Source organism: Bos taurus, chromosome 21 (genome assembly GCF_002263795.3).
Source record: "Bos taurus isolate L1 Dominette 01449 registration number 42190680 breed Hereford chromosome 21, ARS-UCD2.0, whole genome shotgun sequence".
NCBI lineage: Eukaryota > Metazoa > Chordata > Mammalia > Artiodactyla > Bovidae > Bos > Bos taurus.
Window position 1 is genome coordinate 51,481,484 of NC_037348.1, and position 21,821 is coordinate 51,503,304.

Genomic DNA, 21,821 nt, shown 5'->3' on the forward strand with positions numbered 1-21,821 from the left:
TTCAGAGATCAGATGGAGACAAAGCACCAACGCCAGTATGGACTACAGTTAAAGACTTGGTATCTCAACCTGATAGGAAACTTTGTTGGTACTCTGAAGAAAGAAGTGGAAAGAGGGCAGAATCAGTGGAAATAAGTTGAAATGTAGAGGCGTTTGATTTATATAAAATATAAACATTTTTGGCAAGTTATATTAGACACATGCATTACTCACATCCACAACTGTATGCATATGTGTAATATCAAAGAACATTCAAAATGACACTATGGTGTCAGTGTTATTATAACCATTTTAAAACTAAGAGACAAAAGTTCTCAGTAAATCAGGAGTCACAGTAGACAGGGAGGCCAGAAAGGAATGGAGGGAGCAATGGAGGGAGGCAGGAAAAAGGAAAGAAAGGAAGAAACGGGGATTCAGGAAAGAACAAAGGAGTGAAGGGGGGAGAATGAAATGGTATGTGTAGATATTAAACATTGCCTTGATAAGAACTTACTGATATTCTCCTTTAATTGAAAAATAATGTTACCAAGGTGACACACTGAAGTGAAGATTGCATGCCTGCTAAGTCACTTCAGTCGCGTCCGACTCTCTGCAACCCCATGGACTCTAGCCTGCCAGGCTCCTCTATCCATGGGCTTCTCCAGGCAAGAATACTGGAGGGGGTTGCCGTGCCCTCATCCAGGAGTGACCCTAATATCTGTCTGCTGATTTTTTTTCCAAATCACTAAGAGTAACCAGAATGTTGTACTTTATTTTCCCCTGTTTCAAGGAAACAGAGCAGAACTGACATTTATAGTGTTAGACTAGACCACGATCTAGGACAGGAAGAAGTAAAAGGACAACTCTCTCACTTCACCAGGGGATGAAGATGTGCCAATCGAAGTTGTCTTTAAGAAGAAAAAAAATATTTTCTAATCTTTGAAATTCAAAAAAATAAAGGAAACATTTAATTCAGAGAAAACTAAAAGAAATTAAAAGACGAGAAATTTTAGCTTCTGAATGATTTATATATTGGAGTATTTTTTATTACTATTTTGCATTTTTTTGATTCTGTCATATAAGAAGATATTATTAGTTATGCAAGGGAAGGTAGTTCATTAACCCTGTAATCTTCGTTCAGCCTATTTTACATTTCTTTTACTTATTTTTGTGTAGGACTCTTGCGGGCAAAATCTAGTAGATTTTTATAATTAAAGTCAAATTGGGATGATGCATTTGCTTTCTTCACTAAATCAGATATTAATTTAGTATCCATTGTTTATCAAGAAAAATCTATTATGTTAAATTATCATTATGAGATTTAGTGAAGGAGTCAGCTCCTTAAAAAAAATCCAAAGCCAACAACCACCTATACCCACCTTCTGCCCCTTCTAAAACAGCCCTTCACCTTGGGTTGTATCTTACTGAAATATAGCATTACTTGAAGTTATTTTCTTGACTTGTTAACAGGAAATTGCAAATGCAGTAATAAAATTTTTAGGTCACCAAGATTTATGTTTTATTTAACTGCTGAACTCTTGCTATTAGAGGAAAGGAATGATTAGTTGTTCTCATTTACAATGTGACATTTACATTAAGCAATAAATGTTCTAGTGCCGCATTAATTTATTTATCATATGATCCTGGATGTGTATAATAATTTGTAAACATTTTCCTATAGTCAAGTGCATGATACTACACTTTTATCCAGTAACACAAATGCATTTCCGTATTCAATCAGTGTCTCTAATTTAATTTTTAAATTAGGTTTAGCAATGCTGGTGATGAGGCAAGCTTGCTTTAGCAATAGTGTTTATATGAATCCTTCTGAATATTTATGCATTTAAAAAACTCATTTATGTGAAGTAATTTCCAATTTTATTTTGCAGTTCTAGTTCATTTTTTCAAGCTATTTGTCTTAATAAAATAGCACTTTTTGTGTTATACCCTCATTTTTGAAGTAGTGCACTAAGGATCATGGTCATATTATGCCAAGCCATATATGATTATTAAATAGCTGATTAAATTAACTTCAGTGAAACCATGATTCATTTGTTCACATGTATCCAAAATTCTCACTTTTTGCTTCATGAAGATCAAACATCTATCTGGATGATTGTGTTTGACTTTTATTCATTTTCAATACAAGGTAAATATAATTAAGGACTAATGTAAAACACCTCCCTCATGTTATTCTGTGGGGCTTCCTTGGTGGCTCAGTGATAAAGAATTCACCTGTCAGTACAGGAGACCCAGTTTTGATCCCTGAGTCAGGAAGATGCCCTGGAGAAGGAAATGGCAACCTATTCCAGTATTTTTCCCTGGGATATCCCATGGACAGAGAAGCTTGGTGGGCTACAGTCCATGGGGTCTCAAAAGAGTCAGACATGACAGCAACTAAACAAAAAGAACGTATTATTTTGTACTATTAGAGATAGCAAAAGGATAGAGAAAAATCAGTAATGATGCTATTTGGTGGATTTGTAGTTGTTCAAATCCTGGATATTTAAATTGAAAGGAATACTTAATATTATTTTACTGTTAGCTTCAAATATTTCAGGATTTCCTTAAGGTTTAATGCGCTAAAACTTAAGGCAGCCTTAGGAAGAAGTTCTCTTTGTTGTTGTTCATTCGCTCAGTCGTGTCTGACTCTTTGTGACCCCATGGACTGCAGCACTCCAGGCTACCTTGTCCTTCACCATCTCCTGGAGCTTGCTTAAACTCATGTCCATTAAGTAGGTGATGCCATCCAACCATTTTGTCCTCTGTCATTCCCTTCTCCCACCTTCAATCTTTCCCAGCATCAGGGTCTTTTCTAATGAGTCAACTCTTCACATCAGGTGGCCAAAGTACTGGAGCTTCAACTTCAGCATAGTTCTTCCAATGAATATTCAGGACTGATTTCCTTTAGGATTGACTGGTTTTATTTCCTTGCAGTCCAAGGGACTCTCAAGAATCTTCTCCAACACCACTGTTCAAAAACATCAATTCTTTGATGCTCAGCTTTCCTTATGGTCCAATTCTCACATCTATACATGGCTACTGGAAAAACCATAGCTTTGACTAGATGGACCTTTGTCAGCAAAGTAATGGTTCTGCTCTTTAATATGCTGTCTTTGTTTGTAGCTTTTCAGGAGGGAAATAAAATCATTGAATGCCCTAAAGTGAATAACACATTTTGATTGATACTTTCATATATACTATGCTTTGAAATAATAACAGTGTTTTATAATATTGTTTTTTAATTATTATTTTAAAAGAGAAAACTGAGGAATACTGTCATAGTGATGGTTCCAACCAAGGTTCATAAGAGTTTAAAGTTTTGCCTTTACTGATAGTGAGATTCAAATTAAAATACATGTTTAGATGGCTGATGAACAGTTATTATTGATGAGAAAAAAAGATATTCCTTAATAACTCCTAGAGTTTTGCCCATGTTTTCTGAGTTCTTTTTGGAGTTTCATATTGGCATCAAAGATAATTGTTAGAGGGAGAACCATATTCTTGGGAATACATGTACATAAACAGTAACAGTTGCCAAATTTTCTAAGACTGTGGAAGAAGGCCAACATAGCAACAACTTGGAACTATGGAACTGATCAGAATTTCTTATAAGATGTTTTATTTAAACATACTATCAAGAAGAAAAGGAAGTTTTTATGAGATCTCACAGGAAAAATGCTTTATTAGAATCACAGTCTAAAATCTCTTTGTTTTTGGCATTGCCAAAAATACGTGGACCCACTGTCCCCCCAAAAGAAATAGCACCATTTTAGGTTTGTTCACTATAGAATCTATAATAGCTGTCTAAAATCTTCACTTGCATTATGAGATATAAGAGCATTGATTTGTAGTGAGATACCCCTGGTGAGCGGAGAAGGCAAAGGCACCCCACTCCAGTACTCTTTTGCCTGGAAAATCCCATGGATGGAGGAGCCTGGTGGGCTGCAGTCCATGGGGTCGCTAGGAGTCGGACACGACTGAGCAACTTCACTTTCACTTTTCACTTTCGTGCATTGGAGAAGGGAATGGCAACCCACTCCAGTGTTCTTGCCTGGAGAATCCCAGGGATGGGGGAGCTGGTGGGCTGCCATCTGTGGGGTCACACAGAGTCGGACACGACTGAAGCACTGATGAGACCTTCAGCTTTGGCAGGTACTAGCTCTACAACCTTGTTAAAGATTTCTTAACTTATCTCTATTCCTCCTCTTTTTAAATATTGATGTAGATGAATATGTGTTTAACTCATTTGATTCTTGAGAGAATTGATTTAGATAAGCATAATATAGTAATTGCTTAATTAAAGACAGTATAACAAAAGAAAAATGTTGTCATTAATAAATTATGTAGCCATACATATAAAGAACTTTGCCTGGGGAATTTGAATTATATAGGATTGTATCAGTTTCTATAATTTTCATATTAAAATGAAGACAAAGAAATACCCTTAATTATCAATCCTTAGTTTTTTTCTTTTTCTTTTAGTTAGCATAATAATTGGAAGTATTTCAATGCCATTCTCCCAAATCTTCCCACGGACTCTGTGGGAGAGGGAGAGGGTGGGAAGATTTGGGAGAATGGCATTGAAACATGTAAAATATCATGTATGAAATGAGTTGCCAGTCCAGGTTCCATGCACGATACTGGATGCTTGGGGCTAGTGCACTGGGACGACCCAGAGGGATGGTATGGGGAGGGAGGAGGGAGGAGGGTTCAGGATGGGGAACACATGAATACCTGTGGCAGATTCATTTTGATATTTGGCAAAACTAATACAATTATATAAAGTTTAAAAATAAAATAAAATTTAAAAAAATGTTATCAATTAAAAAAATAATTGGAAGTATTTATACTTTGTTATCATAATGCACTATTATAAAGTAAAATTCTAAATTCAAATTTATTCTTGCTGTAGTAACAATACTACTTGCTGTAGTAAATGCTACCTCATTACTGCAGATAAGGGAAAATAAAATTTCTAAAACAATTAGGTTTCTTGGCTTAAATATTTTAGTTCTAGGAGCTTATGATACTTATGCCAGGAATTTAATATACTATTCAGTCACACACATGTGTAGATATGAGTTATATCATTTTTATGATAATATCTTCTTTTTATAATAACAAAATCCTAGAAATGGTGCTTTTCAGTTGGGATGTATTATGAGCAGATTATGTTGTATTCATATGATAGATATTGACTGATAGGATGGATGATGTTGATGATAGAAGATAGAAATGGAATAATCGCCATGATATATTAAAGGAATAGGACAAAATGGCATACAGTATTCTTATATATGAATAAAAATCTACACATATGCACACACATTTATATATGCATAAAATATTTCTGAGAGTATGTTCTGAAATATGAAATTGGTTCTTTCTGAGAGGGCTGTATCTTTCTTACATTTTTGCCATATATATATATTATATATGTAAAATGTATTTTAAAATATATGGAAGGAAATGAATGAAAAGGCAAGCAATAGCTATCTCAGATGGTTGGCATATTATTTATTTATATCTCTGTATAGGGGTTAAAACTATCGCACAATTGCATTCATCTCACACGCTAGTAAAGTACTGCTCAAAATTCTCCAAGCCAGGCTTTAGTAATACATGAACCGTGAAATTCCAGATATTCAAGCTTGTTTTAGAAAAGACAGAGGAACCAGAGATTAAACTGCCAACATCCGCTGGGTCATGGAAAAAGCAAGAGAGTTCCAGAAAAACATCTATTTCTGCTTTATTCATAATGCTAAAGCCTTTGACTATGTGGATCACAATAAACTGTGGAAAATTCTGGAAGAGATAGGAATACCAGACCACCTGACCTGCCTCTTGAGAAACGTATATGCAGATCAGGAAGCAACAGTTAGAACTGGACATGGAACAACAGACTGGTTGCAAATAGGAAAAGGAGTACGTCAAGGCTGTATATTGTCACCCTGCTTATTTAACTTCTATGCAGAGTACATCATGAGAAACACTGGGCTGGAAGAAGCACAAGCTGGAATCAAGATTGCCAGGAGAAATATCAATAACCTCAGATATGCAGATGACACCACCCTTATGGCAGAAAGTGAAGAGGAACTCAAAAGCCTCTTGATGAAAGTGAAAGAGGAGAGTGAAAAAGTTGGCTTAAAGCTCAACATTTAGAAAACGAAGATCATGGCATCCGGTCCCATCACTTCATGGGAAATATATGGGGAAACAGTGGAAACAATGTCAGACTTTATTTTTCTGGGCTCCAAAATCACTGCAGATGGTGATTGTAGCCATGAATTTAAAAGATGCTTACTCCTTGGAGGGAAAGTTATGACCAACCTAGATAGGATAATAAAAAGCAGAGACATTACTTTGCCAACAAAGGTCCATCTAGTCAAGGCTATGGTTTTTCCAGTAGTCATGTATGGATGTGAAAGTTAGACTGTGAAGAAAGCTGAGTGCCGAAGAATTGATGCTTTTGAACTGTGGTGTTGGAGAAGACTCTTGAGAGTCCCTTGGACTGCAAGGAGATCCAGCCAGTCCATTCTAAAGGAGATCAGTCCTGGTTGTTCTTTGGAAGGACTGATGCTAAAGCTGAAACTCCAATACTTTGGCCACGTCATGTGAAGAGTTTATTCATTGGAAAAGACTCTGATGCTGGGAGGGATTAGGTGCAGGAGAAGGGAACAACAGAGGATGAGATGGCTGGATGGCATCACCAACTCTATGGACATGAGTTTGGGTGAACTCCAGGAGTTGGTGATGGACAGGGAGGCCTGTCATGCTGCAGTTCATGGGGTTGCAAAGAGTTGAACATGATTGAGTAACTGAACTGAACTGATAGGGGTTATGTCTTATTTATTCTATAATTTTATAATATATTTCTTTTATAATAAATATAAATTTTAAAGATAGCATTGGTTGTCAAATTCATAAAAATACTTTGAAATAAAGAAAATGTAATGTGAAAAGTGAAAGTTTCTCAGTCATATCTGATTCTCCAACCCCGTGGAATAGTCTATGGAATTCTCCAAGCTAGAAAATACTGGAGTGGGTAGCCATTCCATTCTCCAGGGGATCTTTCCAACTCAGGGATAGAACCCAGGTCTCCTGCATTGCAGGCAGATTCTTGTACTTTTAGTCAACTTTATCTTTTATCTGTGCATTGATTTTTAGAATTTTGGAATAAATTCCATATTAACTTAGCAATAGTTTACCTTTCTCTTTGGATAAAGTCATAATTTTTACATCTCTAACATATTAAAATTTGACTTTATAAGATCATTCACACATCTTTACAAATGGAGATAGCAGAAACAATAAGCTAAACTTGAGTGATCCTTGTATCATCTTCAGTCTATTTTTATTCTCACTCTTTAGAATTGTACTACTCCTCACCTTTGTCTCTGTGGATAAAATAAGTCATAGCCAAAGTAAAATAAAAATGCTTTTACTCATTTCAAGAACATTTTTAAAACTTAGCCGATTTCTACATTAAAAATTGACAGTGATTGAGTGTCAGTGATACTATTATATAGATCTTGAGGGAAAGCAAGTAAATATTGTGTCTCATAGAGCTAGGTTGATTATTATTTAGATTGACATAGAACTTTTAGAAACAGATAGAAATCAGCAATCTGCTGACGTGGAGTTAAAATACAAATGGCACGTTTCTGTATTTTCTCCCTAGATGTATGGGTTGAAATAAGTGAATTTTATCTATTTAAGAATAAAACAGGCAATTTGGCAAACTATTAACTCCATGAAAGTTAAAGGCACTCAATCATGTCCAACTCTTTGTGACCCCATGGGCTATAAAGTCCATGGAATTCTCCAGGCCAGAACACTGGGGTGCGTAGCCGTTCCCTTCTCCAGGGGATCTTCCCAACCCAGATCTCCTGCATTGCAGGCAGATTCTTTACTAGCTGAGCCACGAGGGAAGCCTGAGAATACTGGAGTAGGTAGCCGATCCCTTCTCCAGCAGATCTTCCCGACCCAGGAATTGAACCGGGGTCACCTGTATTGCAGTCCATGGAGTCGCTAAGAGTCAGACACAACTGAGGGCTTCACTTTCACTTTTCACTTTCATGCATTGGAGAAGGAAATGGCAACCTACTCCAGTATTCTTGCCTGGAGAATCCCAGGGGTACTGGGGAGCCTGGTGGGCTGCCGTCTATGGCGTCGCACCGAGTCGGACATGACTGAAGCGACTTAGCAGCAGCACCTGTATTGCAGGCGGATTCTTTACCAGCTGAGCTGAAAGGAGAGCCCTGTTTAACTCCATGAGGGCAAGACTAATGAGATTCATTCCTTCATTGCTGTATCCCCATTGTAGGGTTTCTGGTACTTAGTAGGGATGATTAGTATATAACAATAGCCTACAAGTTAAATTCATTGAAATATAAAGAAAATTGCACTTTGATGTTCAGTTGTTTAAACTATTTTCAATTATGAGATAAGAAAACTTCCAAAAGTGAAAAGCAGACTGCTGACATATTTATTAGAATCAGAGCATATTACAGATTCCACTGGAAAGCCTTATTATGCAAATCTATGAATATTTGAGTTCTATTTAGTGATATTCCTGATCGAGATTGAAACTGATCACACAGTTAACAGCAACCATATTTTTCAAAGATACAGCATTAGCATGTTTTGATATGCTTTTTTTGTTGTTGTTCTTGTCTCCTTTGAAGAGTCCCTGTAACCATTCTGCCAGGTGTTTGGGAAGATATGTAGTAGCTGAGCACCCTTACTTCTGTCACCATCCTCAGAATCAACTTTGGAGATGCTTTCACCCTGTCCGTCTTCTGCAGCAGCCAGGCAGAGTGCTGACTCCTTCTCTGCAGTGAGGAACTCTTCAGGCTCCAGAAGTAAGTTGATCACATTCAGTTTGGTCATTGCCAGTGGGTTTAAAAACACTTTAGGTGAGGCTAACTAGAAATCTTGCTAATTAATATACAAATTAAAAGCCAATATTATTCATCACTGAATATTTCTTTTATTTTTTGAGTCCTGTCTTTTTGGAGATACAAATTCTACCACATTGATGTTGCTAACCTATACTCTTATGGAATATTCAAAAATTTTTTTGAGATTTCACTTGTGTTATCACAAATTGTGTTTGCAGTCTTGAGGCATAGATGTGGGAGAGATTAGCATAATAATGGTTGCACATGAATAAATAGATTCATAATGACCAAGTATTTTATCAAAGTTCCTTAGCTGATGAGTTATGAAGATGGAATAAAATCCCTGGTTTTTTGATTCTTGAAACTCTAGTACTCCTTCCAGGTCTGTGATCCCTGTTGCTTCATAGAAGGTAAGGGACTGGTGCTAGAAATAGTACTTTTCTCGATTGGTTGATTTACTGAATGACATGTTCTCTGTGTCACTGAAGGAGAGTTATGGCAGCCTATACATATGCATTCAGAAAAACTAAGGACAAGGGAAATCAAATTCCCAACTATGTGTTTGTCTCTCTTCTTTCTAGTTGCTGGATAAATCAGGGAAATACATTAATTACACGATTATTTGTGTTCACAGTGTTTGATAGTAAAGACAGTTATTTCGAACTTTGGACTTTCCTGGTCCATAAGTTAGATTCTATCTTTTTGCTGTTTTTTTAGTTTATTGGTTTAAATTTAGAGTATTTCTTTTTTTACTTCTCCAAAACTCTTGATTTAAGTGCCTCTTGCTGCTGTTAAGGATATATTTGTATCACATTGCGACCATACAGAAAATGATTATGGGTATATTTTTACAGACAGCAAAATTTGATGTAGCCTAGATTGTCCTAGTAATTTGGTGCTTGGCAATTGAAATTTCCTTGAAGGGAATGAGTAGGAGATACTTAATAACCTTACTTTTATTTTGCAACATATTACAGCTTAATATGCCAGCAACAGACAAGTCTTGTCCTTAGAGAATATAGAGACTGTTAAGAATTTATTTCTGAATCATAGTGTTACCCTTGTATAAGATTTAAAACAGGCCGTCAGTGTATCATTGCTAGTGTACTGAAAGTAATATAGAAGGACTACTTTTAAGACATAAACAGAAGAATGTATTGGGTTATGTTGAGGTTAATTCATTATAACTCTAACTGTAGCATAAAATGATGAATCTGAATATACAGAAGACAGATTACAAATCATTATTTTAATGTAGGTTTTTTCTATGTATATTTTATTATTTTGTGCTCTTTATGTACATGATTTATTCATTTATCTTAAGAATTGCTTTCATGGCTTTTGTCCTTAAGCTTTTTTTAAAATAAAACAACTTGAGGAAGACGTTCTAAATTTTCCACCTTTTTCTTTTCTTAAAGAAATTGAGGATATTCTCTGAGCCTGAGGTGATTGGACACATGTTTTTTAGATGTGGACTATCTGGGGTTTGTTTCTTAAAGGCAACCAACCCCACAAGAAGCTGCAGAGAGTTTATCCACCCAAACAATGAATTATATAATTAATTAATTTTTGTATTTCACGGATAAGGTTGACTTTTTCTAAATAAACATCAGACTTTATGAAAGCTGTTAGCCAAAGGAAATGTATTTACTGATGTAGATTCCCTAGTGTAAATCACAAGACTTAGTGAATTCAACTACATTTTCATTTACTAATGGCTATAATCAAGGCCAAAGGGATTTACTTAATTAACCTGGCAACAGAAGGCTAAACAGAAATAATTTATATATTGAAAATGACTCTTCTGAGTTAATGTTTAATTCAATTTTTTTAATTGCCAGTCCATTAGTCTGTAAAAGTAGAACCTCCTTTTCCATTTTATTTTTTCCTTTGGAGTAACATTAGGCTAAAAGTCTTGCATGGAATTAATTACACTTAAAAAAGGGAAAGTAAATACATTCCTAATTAAGTTCCTCAAATTTCAAATAGCTCATTGAAAATTCATAGCACATCCATTAAAATCCCTTTAAAAAACTAAATGGGATACTGGGAACTTTCTTAGTGGCAGTAATGAATGGAGAAGTAGTGAAAGAATGAGATGATGGAAGGCATGTTTGTTATTAGTGCAGGTCAGTTGAGGTGGTGGTATTATGATGGTTATTCCTCTCACTGTGGCCTTTTCAATTAGTTTTGATCAGAAGAGAATACTTTTCTCAGTTTTTGCTGTTCTTGTTTAGCTAAAGCACAGATAAATTTAAAGAATAAAGAATAGTGTCTGAAGAGGAGATGTACATGCCTGTGTAAATATATCAGTTCAGTTCAGTTCAGTCGCTCAGCCACGTCCCACTCTTTGTGACTCCATGGACGCCAAGCACGCCAGGCTTTCTTGTCCGTTACCAACTCCCAGAGCCTACTCAAACTCATGTCCATCATGTCAGTGATGCCATCCAACCATCTCATCCTCTGTCATCCCCTTCTCCTCCCACTTTCAATCTTTCCCAGCATCAGGGTCTTTTCCAATGAGTCAGCTCTTCGCATCAGGTGGCCAAAGTACTGGAGTTTCAGCTTCAGCATCAGTCCTTCCAATGAATATTCATGACTGGTTTCCTAAACATAATTTAATATACTCATAGCAGCAATGATAGTTACAAGGCTAGTATGCCATCTAAAGAGTAAGGTGGCCTTGTGCTGTGCTATATCACTTCAATCATGTCGGACCCTGTGCAACCCATGGACTGCAGCCCGCCAGGTTCCTCTGTCTGTGGGATTCTCCAGGCAAAAATACTGGAGAGGGTTGCCATTTCCTTCTCCAAAAGTAGCCTTAATGACATTAAATATGTAATATAAATATAAGGTAACTTTAAAAATTTGAATATGCTCTCAACCAGTGTTTTATTTTTTTTTAACTTCACATATATACATATATCTTTACCCATATATGTATGGCTAAATCATTGAAATCATTGATATTTGAAATAATTCCAGATGTTTGAGCCCCAAAAACATAGAGAATCAGGTTTATTGATAGGACAAATTGACACACTGAAGTAAATACATGAATTAGGTTCGATAATCCTGAAAGGTAGAGCAGAGAGTTACATCATGCAGTGCTCAGTATGAAAATAAGGGAAAATAAAAAGCTTTATATTGACTTTCATTTATTTATTTACTTAGTGCCAGTCATTTCCCAATTGATATGTCCAATCACCTAAGTGCCTTAATTTAACATGTTGCAAACTAAGCTCTTGGCCATCTCTACAAACACGCTTTTTTGATAGACTTGAGCTTGGTAAATGACATCATCCTGTACCTGGAGAAAAATAAGAATCATCTGTCTCCTCACTCTTGTGTTCCACGATTCCACCACCTAATCTGGTCATATTTACCTACCAAAATATTTCTTAAATTCATCTGCTTTTCTCCATTTGGGACCATCTGTACCCTGGTCTTACCATAATTTCTCCCCTGGGCTACTCCAGAGGCCTCCTGAATTATCTGCTCACTTGCACTGATACAGTTATTCTGTCTCCATAGGTAGCAGATAGAGCTTTACAAAATAGAAAATTGAGATGACATGCTTCTCTAAAGACCATTCCCCTTAGAACATAGACCAAGTTTTATCATGGCTTACAACACTCCCATGGGTGACCACTTTTTATAAATGCCTCCACCTCAACCCACACGATGCTCCCTTCCTCCCTGAAAGATGCCTTTCAGGGCTTCTTCCCTGTCATGTGACCTCCATGGTTGATTCTCCGTAAGTGGGATAACCACTCCCATCTCCTTTTTGCCTAGTTTCTCAACACAGTATTTGCTTCCTGAAATAACCATTTCTTGCTCCACCTGACAAGATCATCCCCTTGTATTTCAGGGTCTCTCAGCACCGTATAACTAATTCATTGACATCTTGTCTCATTGACATCTCTTGACTAAAACTGACTTCTCCTCCAGGATGAAAACCCGGTAAAGTCACAGTCCATGTGCATTTTGCTCAATATTGTGTCTCCTTTTTTTTTCTCTAGGCACTGTGAAAGCACGCATAGAGCCCCTCCCTCCCCATACCCCTGTGTGTGTATGTGTTTTAAGAGAGAAAAAGTCTCTGAGATCTGTAAAATAATCACTAGGGTATCAGAGAAAATTGCCACAGACAGGAAATGTTACTGAAAAATTAGTGTTTATATTTTGCCTTTCTATCAACTCAAGTCTTTTTGTTGTTTTTATTTTGTTGTTTGCCTTTCTTTAGTGACTTACAGAGATAGTTTTCCTTATGACTTTCATGACTTTGTTATAAAGTTCCTGAAACTCTGATTCTACTGACAAGAGCTAGGCCTTTTATTTCTAGAACTAATAGCTTTGCAAGTAGTGGCCTAAATGTGTTTACATCTATACTGACAATGGTATATGTTAAATATGAATGTTCAAATGTTTAAATATGAGTGTTAAATCCAAGGCACAGGAAGCTTCTATCATGTAAAACATGAACATTATTTTACTTTTATTGTAGAAAATAAAGGGTCTGATGACATTAACCAGAACAAAATTTTTAAGTATTAACATCAATTATTAGATCTGTTGATTTGTTTTTGTATTTTCCTCTTTTCAGAGCATGACCCCATTTTACTTCAGGCTCACCATTCACAGTGGGTGGCTGCTTTTCCAGTGCCCTTATACTGCTGCCCTACCTCCCTTCTTAGCTCAGCATCATTCTTCATGGTCTTGTTTTGTGATCCATGGCAGATCAAGACCCGTCTTTGCTCTTATGAAGCAGATACAAATGAATCTAACTAAAATTTTCGTCTAAAAATAATTGTAGCTCAGTAGGAGAAGCTGATAAAGAATTTGCCTACAATGCGGGAGTTTGATCCCTAGGTTGGGAAGATCCCCTGGAGAAAGGAAAGTCTACCCACCCCAGTATTCTGGCCTAGAGAATTCCATGGACTCTTTAGTCCATGGGGTCACAAAGAATCAGACACGACTGAGCGACTTTCACACTCATACTCACACACACCCACTCCAGTGTTCTGGCCTGGAGAATTCCATGGACTATATAGTCCATGGGGTTGCAAAGAGTTGGACATGACTGAGAGACTTTCACTTTCTTTCAAGAGAAGTAAGGGCATTACAATGCAGAAAGAACTGCTGCTGCTGCTGCTAAGTCACTTCAGTCGTGTCCGACTCTGTGTGACCCCATGGATGGCAGCCCACCAGGCTCCGCCGTCCCTGGGATTCTCCAGGGAAGAACACTGGAGTGGGCTGCCATTTCCTTCTCCAGTGCATGAAAGTGAAAAGTGAAAGTGAAGTTGCTTAGTCGTGTCCGACTCTTAGCGACCCCGTGGACTGCAGCCTACCAGGCTCCTCCGTCCATGGGATTTTCCAGGCAAGAGTGCTGGAGTGGGGTGCCATCGCCTTCTCTGGCAGAAAGAACTAGCAAAAGATAAACAGTGAAGGAAAGCTACACAGACGTTCAGGGGAAAAAGAGCTTACCTGTATGTGAGATTATGCCAGTGTAATTCTTATTAGTGGTGGAGTTTGTCTGGGCCTCAGAGATAGGTTTCAGCCCCGGACTATTGTTAATGTGCTGATGCATTGTCCCATTTAGGTAAAGATTCCAGAAGCTAGTGAGAGAATGCATGGTTCTCCCTAAAGCCCTTAAGTACTGACACCAAAATTAAAAATGTCTTAGCTGGCAGTATTTGATGCTCTGTCTAATGTTACCGCTGGCCCTGTGGGTTGCTAATACTATAGCTCTTACTGTGAAGAGTCCTGGGAAGAGGTCTGAAGAAATGCTTACCTTTAGGAGATAATGATTACTTTACATTTAGGGCCAGAAGAAATTGATGTCATGTGGAGAGTACTTCTGGCAACCGACATTAGATGCATGGCAGCAATCTTAATTGCAAAGCATTGGCTAAGAAACTCATTGGAAAAAATCCAGTTTATATGGACCCAACCTTACCCAGTTTATTGTGACGAGCACCCTGTTCCACTGGCTATGCAGTTCACCTCTTTTGAATCACTATGCTATGCACTAGGAGTATTTTAACACATGTCAGATTTGGAATTCTCTGGGTATACCAAGGCATCTCTCCATCAATATTAAGTAGTGTGTGGGAGGCTTTACAGAAAGGGGAAAAATTGGCAGTACAAAGGCTTCTTTTAGAAAAAAATCATTTTACCGTGAAGAAACTCATAGATTGGGAGAAAATGTGTATGCTATATTGATCATAAACAGCAACTTAATACTGCTAATGACATAACATGAAGGGAGGAAATATTAAAATATATACTCAGAACTACATGGAAAGATGTGTAAAAATCAGAGACCTTAGAGACATATCATTACTAGCTGAAAATATTAGTAATATAAGAAAACCTAGAGACTTGATTTTGAAAACTGCTAACTTTGTACATTTAACCTGGATGATATGGTTTTGACACAAAGGTATATAATATCTGTTAATAGAATGTTTAAGAACACCAGTGGTGCTGAAGGTACTTTATCACCCACCGAGAGGGAATAAATAAGGCGCGCCACTGGGAATGCAGACAAGCAGGAGGTAATGTATGGGTTCCTCTTGATGATAACCTTCCATCACCCCTGTTTACATATGTAAAGCTGTATGAATGACAACTCTGACCTTGCAGCATGGTCGTTTCTCTTATTAATTAATGGGCTGTTAGGAATATTCAAGGTATAACTTACTTGACATAAAAACACATTTTCTGTGTTTGTATATGGTGAAAGATCAGGCAAATAAGTTTTAGCCACTGAGGTGAAAACTTTGGTGCTGAGGTAAAAGCAACTTTTGTTTTAAGATGACTATTCCTGTTAGTATCAGACAGTTCTAAATCCGTAATAAGAATCTGGCTTTCTTTGTGATCACTTGCATGCAAATGTGGATTACTGTGCTAAATCCTGAAGCCTTAACACACTGTTTAATATCTAGAAAACAAATAACTTTTTAATACCTGCTTACTTATTTATGTCTTGAAGATAGTATTCCATTACAGGCAAATGAGTGCCTCCTAGATTATTTCAATACCTACTAACAATGATTCTAACACAGAAATAATTTGCAATTGAAAATATGCATCCATTATTTATAAAGAGACAGAAGGATACACTTTTCCATAATAAGAATTCTCTACTTAATAAAGAGGACTGAAACAGAAATACAGACAAAACATTTTATATGCAATTTAACAAAATGTTTTCATTTTATTAGGATTGTGTTTTGAAGTACTTTTCATATTTATTATATGCATCTTGAAGTGAAATGGTAGACCCTTAAATTTAGATCAGATTTAATTAAAGAATGACTCTATATGTAGCAATTAGAGTGATAATGAGAGTGGATCTATATTATTCATGGATTTTATTGATGCAGTTATATGTAAATATCCTCATTCTGGAAACTGGTATCCAGGAATGAGTCACATAATAGTGAGCCTGGCATACATCCAGTATCTGAATCACTTGGGTTTGTCCTGTATTCATCATAGCATACAAGTAGCTTTTACTAAAGATACAGAGAAATTCTATAAACCTCTTTAGCAATACTTTGCTATTTTTTATTGGTAGTTTCACAGTAGTAGTCCTGATTTCTGATGCTTGGGGACAGAATCCATGTGGTTCCACATGCAGTTGTACCAAGGGTTTTTATAAAGAGATCTATACTACTCTGAGAGAAGGCAATGGCACCCCACTCCAGTACTCTTGCCTGGAAAATCCCATGGGCGGAGGAGCCTGGTAGGCTGCAGTCCATGGGGTTGTGAATAGTCGGACACGACTGAGCGACTTCATTTTCACTTTTCACTTTCATGCATTGGAGAAGGAAATGGCACCGACTCCAGTGTTCTTCCCTGGAAAATCCCATGGATGGGGGAGCCTGGTGGGCTGCCGTCTCTGGGGTCGCACAGAGTCGGACACGACTGAAGCGACTTAGCAGCAGCAGCAGCAGCTATACTACTCTGTTATGAAAAGTAATGATAAATAAGGAAGATATTGAAGAAAATATCCAGTAATAATCTAGCAATCATCAATCTAACATCCTTACCCATTCTTGTTAGTATCTTTATCATTTATTTTTGCCACATGATATCCATGTGAACAAGTAATGTTTTGCTCTCATGTATTTTAAATCTCAGAAATGATTATATCTCTCCTCTAGACTCAGGCAAGTGTTTTGCTCAAATAGAGTTTTTTATTATTTTGTTTCTCAGGATATTTCTTGAGTCACCTTCAGAAATAAGTCCAGAAAGCAGTAACTCTATAAGATATACTACTATATGAGAAACTCTTATTTAATCTACTTCAAATAAACCAAAAGACCACTTATTTATGCATTTTACAAGGCACCTTTATGCATGGTACTCATATAAGAAACAGCAAATATCAGGGATTTACTTTAAAAATACACAAATCAAATACATTAAAATAATAAGAATGGCAATTCCAAGGCTCCAGAAATCCGTATGAGAAATGGTAACTTATATATACATATTGTGTTTCTCTTTTTCAGTGTTAGGTGTGTTTTGATATGCTGCAATTCTTTGCAAATTAGTAGTCTCTGCTTAGGACATAGAGAAATTTTACTTCACTGGAATATAAATTAACCAGCAACCCATGATCATTCTGAATAAAAAGAAGTTTACTAAAACTTGAAAACAAAAATAAACATCAAAATGTTTGATTAAAATTATATAAATTATATAATATCTCAAATCCAAATATGTAATTTAATCCTTTAAGTGATACAACTATTATAAATTCTGGAGCATGTAAAAGGGTCTCATGCAAGTTAGATATAAAAATAGTATAAACATACAGTTAAAAAAATGGATATTCCATGTTCATCGAGGGGAGGAGTCAATATTGTTAGGATGTCATTACTTGCCAACTTGATCTATAGATTCAATGCAATTCCAATCAAAATCCCAAAAACTCATTTCATGGCTATTCATAAACTGATTCTAACATTCACATTGAGATGAAAAAGACCTAGAAACCAACACAGTATTGAAGAAAAACCAGGTTGAAGGACTGATGATACCCAATTTCAAGTTTTACTGTTAAGACTATGCTGTGCTCAGTTGTGTCTGACTTTTTGAACCCCATGGATGGTAGCCCTCCAGACTCCTCTGACCATGGAATTTCCCAAGCAAGAATGCTAGAGTGCGTAGCCATTGCCTACTCTACGGGATCTTCCCAACCGTGGGATTGAACTTGCATCGCTTGCGTCGCCTGCCTTGGCAGGTGGATTCATTTACTACTGCGCCACCTGGGAAGCCTTTACGGTAAAGCTACAGTGATTAGGAAAGTGTCATGTTAGTGAAAGAAAGGGCAAATCGATCAGTGTACTGGCAAGAACAGAGAGGCCAGAAGTGGACCCCCGTAAGTACAGTCAACTGATCTTTGACAAAGGAGCAAAAACAATGCAAGGGAGCAAACATAGTCTGTTCAACAAATGGTGCTGGAACAGCTGTTCATACACAAGTGAAAAATGAATCTAGACACAGACTTACACGCTTCACAAAAGTTAACTCAAAATGGACCAGAGACCTAAATATAACATACAATGCTATAAAATCCTATAAGATAACATAGGAGAAAACCTGGATAACATTGGGTATGGTGATACTTTTTCATATACAATGCCCAGGAAACAATCTACAAATAAAATAATTGATAAGCTGGACTTCTTTAAAAATAAAAACTTCTCCTCTTTGAAAGATACTTGTCAAGAGAATGAGAAGACTGGCTGCAGACTGGGAGAAAATATTTTCAAGAGACACATCTGATCAAAGACTGTTATTCAGAATGCACAATGAACTCTTAAAACTCAACACTGAAAGCACAACTTGTTTAGAAAATGAGCCAGAAACCTTAACAGGCACCTCAGCAAAGGAGCTACACAGACAGCAAAAAAAAAAAAAAAGTGAAAAAATGTTCCACATCATGTGTCATAAGGAAAATGCAAATTAAAACAACAGTGATGTGCTACTTCACACCTATTACAGAACTCCAGATCTGGAGCACTGACACCACCAAATGCTGACAAGGATGTGGAGAATCAGGAACTCGCGTTCATTGCTAGGAGGAAAGCAAGATGGTACAGCCATTTCGGAAGAGAGTTTGTTCCTTACAAAACTACTCTTACCATACGATTCAGGAATCATGCTTTTTTTCTATTTACTCAAAGGAGTTGAAAACTTAGGTAGACACACACACACACCCCCACACAAAACTGCCCACAGATTTGTATAGCAGCTTTATTCATAATTGACAGATGAGTATTGCTAAGGAGGGAAGCCAATCTGAAAAAGCTACATACTGCATGATTCCAACTACATGATATTCTGGAAATAGCAAAACTTATGAAAACAGTAAAAAGATTAGTGGTTGCTATGTGTTTGGAAATAGGGAGTGCATAGACAGAGCATGGAGGATTTTTAGGCCAGTGAAAATACTCTATATGATGCCATAATGATGGACACATGTCATTATTCCTTTGTCCAAACTCAGAGAATGTGAAGCACCAAGAGTGAATGGTAAAGTAGACCATGGACTTGGAATAATTACAGTATGTCAATTTTATATTAATCAATTATAGCAAAGTAATTAACACAATCTTTAATAGTTGTCCCACTCCAGTTGAGGATATTATGGAAAGTTTATACATGTGTGGGAGCAGGAAATAGTAATTATATGAAAAATAAGTTCTCAATTTGGCTGTGAACCTTAAACTGCTCTTAAAAAATAAAGTCTTAATTGAGACTTAATTGAGCATAAACATTTCAGAAATTCTATTGTTGAACTTTATTTCATGTTTCAGGCTTTAAATAAATTCCTTAGACATTATGAAATATTATTTTGTCTATTATTTGAAATTGACATATTTGCTATGGGTTGCTTTCTCATCCTTATATTTACTAGACTTTATTTGATATATTAGTAAGATTGAAAATCTGTGCAAGAGTTTATTGGCCTTTCAGATTTTCTTTTTGGTGAAACCCTTTGTTAATCTTTATATTAGGGTATAGTAGTTTTTTAAAAATATATTTTGCCTCCTAGTTGTTCATGGATTCTTTTGCATCCCACACATATTGCCTAGAATCTGTAGCTAATGTTTTCACTTTAATAATGCTATACTGTATTCATTATGGACTAATATTCCAGGTTCAGGGGTTGAGGTGGGAATAAGATTTTTTCTTCTTAAATGAGACACAGACTCACAAGGTGGGGATCATAACCAGGTTATAAGCTTCAATGCCTGCATCTGACCCTTGACATTCAGAAGGGCTTAAGAGGGGGATGCATAGCTGGTATTATATTACCACTGAGAAGCGGTTTACACACACTGAAGTCAAAGGAGACTGGGAGCTGTGAAATTGTTCCTACTGCTTTCAGATCTCCAGGGAAACCTGACCCTTTCCCACCCTGGGAAAAATAACACTTCCATTAGAGGATCTACCAGTAAAATAGTGATGACCTGGATGAGATTACATTGCCTCAGACAGTACTGGAGAGATGCTTATTAAGCACCCTTTTTAATGACATTGGGGCTTCCTAGGTGGGCTCAGACAGTAAAGAATCTGCCTGCAGTGCAGGAGAAGTGAAGTGAAGTCGCTCAGTCGTGTCCGACTCTTTGCAACCCCGTGCACTGTAGCCCACCAGGCACCTCTGTCCATGGGATTCTCCAAGCAAGAATACTGGAGTGGGTTGCCATTTCCTTCTCCAGGGGATCTTCCCGACCAGGGATCGAACTCAGGTCTCCTGCATTGCAGGCAGATGCTTTAGCCCCTGAGCCACCAGGGAAGCTACCAGGGCCACCAGGGAAGCAGTGCAGGAGACTTGGGTTCAATCCCCGGGTCAGGAAGCTCCCCTGGAGAAAGGCATTGCAACCCACTCCAGGATTCCTGCTTGGAGAATCCCATGGACAGAGGAGCCTAGTGAACTATACACAGTCCATGGATTCACGAAGTGTCAAAGAGCTGGACGTGACTGAGCAACTAACACTTTCACTTTATGGCTTGGGGTGAGAATATTCCGGGTCTTATGTAGTTTTTTCGTTCTGTGCGCATTCTGTGCTTACCTACGCTGGTAACACGGAGGTAGTTTTTAAATATAAATGTTACTGATATATTCAACGTTTCACATGCAATATGCATGCCATAATTCAGCATACTTTATTGTCGTTGTTTCATCAATATATTTTACAAAATATTTAAGTTTCAGTGTTTAATTTTAAGGAACAGTGCAGTGACAAAAGCAAGCACATCATTTTTACAGAAAAATATGCACAAAGGACCTCAAGCTCTGGAAAAGGGACTATCACAGGAACTCATTACCCAGATAAAGGGTTTTCATTTTAATGTGGCAGGATTACCAGTTGTTTCTTTTGGTTTTGATATATGTGTGTATGCTTTTTTTTTTTTTTTTTGCATTGTTTAAGCTATTGTTCTCTAATATTGAAGAAAGGAAAATATTTTTCTATGTATTCTTTTAGTATTTTAAAAGTATTTTCATGTATTTTTGGATAGTCTAGAAACTATATTATATTTGGAGTTGTATTTTAGTGTTTTTTTTTTTTTCTCCATTTTGGTAAACAACTGTCCTGATACTGTTTTTTATTGAATAATTTATCCTTTCCTATTGAACTGAAATTCTAACTCTGCCATACACAGAGCTTTCACATATGCATAGAGGTATTTCTTGATTTTCTATTTTAGTTTATTATTCTATTCATCTCTACACAAAAACTGTGCTATAATCTAATTATTCTATTTATGTCTTGCTAGATGGTAAGATGAATGAATCCATCCCTCTCCTTCCTCCCTCACATTTGCTCTGGCTAACATTGATTCTTTACTCTGTATCCTCGGTTTCAATTTGGGATACAGAAATTTGGTGAAAAATCATGTAAATTTTACCAA

General features: G+C 36.8%; 1 protein-coding gene across 4 annotated transcripts in view; it reads left to right on the forward strand.

Moving 5' to 3' along the window:
* LRFN5 (leucine rich repeat and fibronectin type III domain containing 5) overlaps positions 1-21,821 on the forward strand; it is a 320,568-nt gene that overhangs the window by 153,780 nt on the left and 144,967 nt on the right. For all 4 annotated transcript variants that reach the window (XM_005222103.5, XM_024981904.2, XM_024981905.2 and 1 more), the window contains 1 exon segment: positions 8,670-8,846. The gene's annotated coding sequence lies outside the window, so the exon portion shown is untranslated.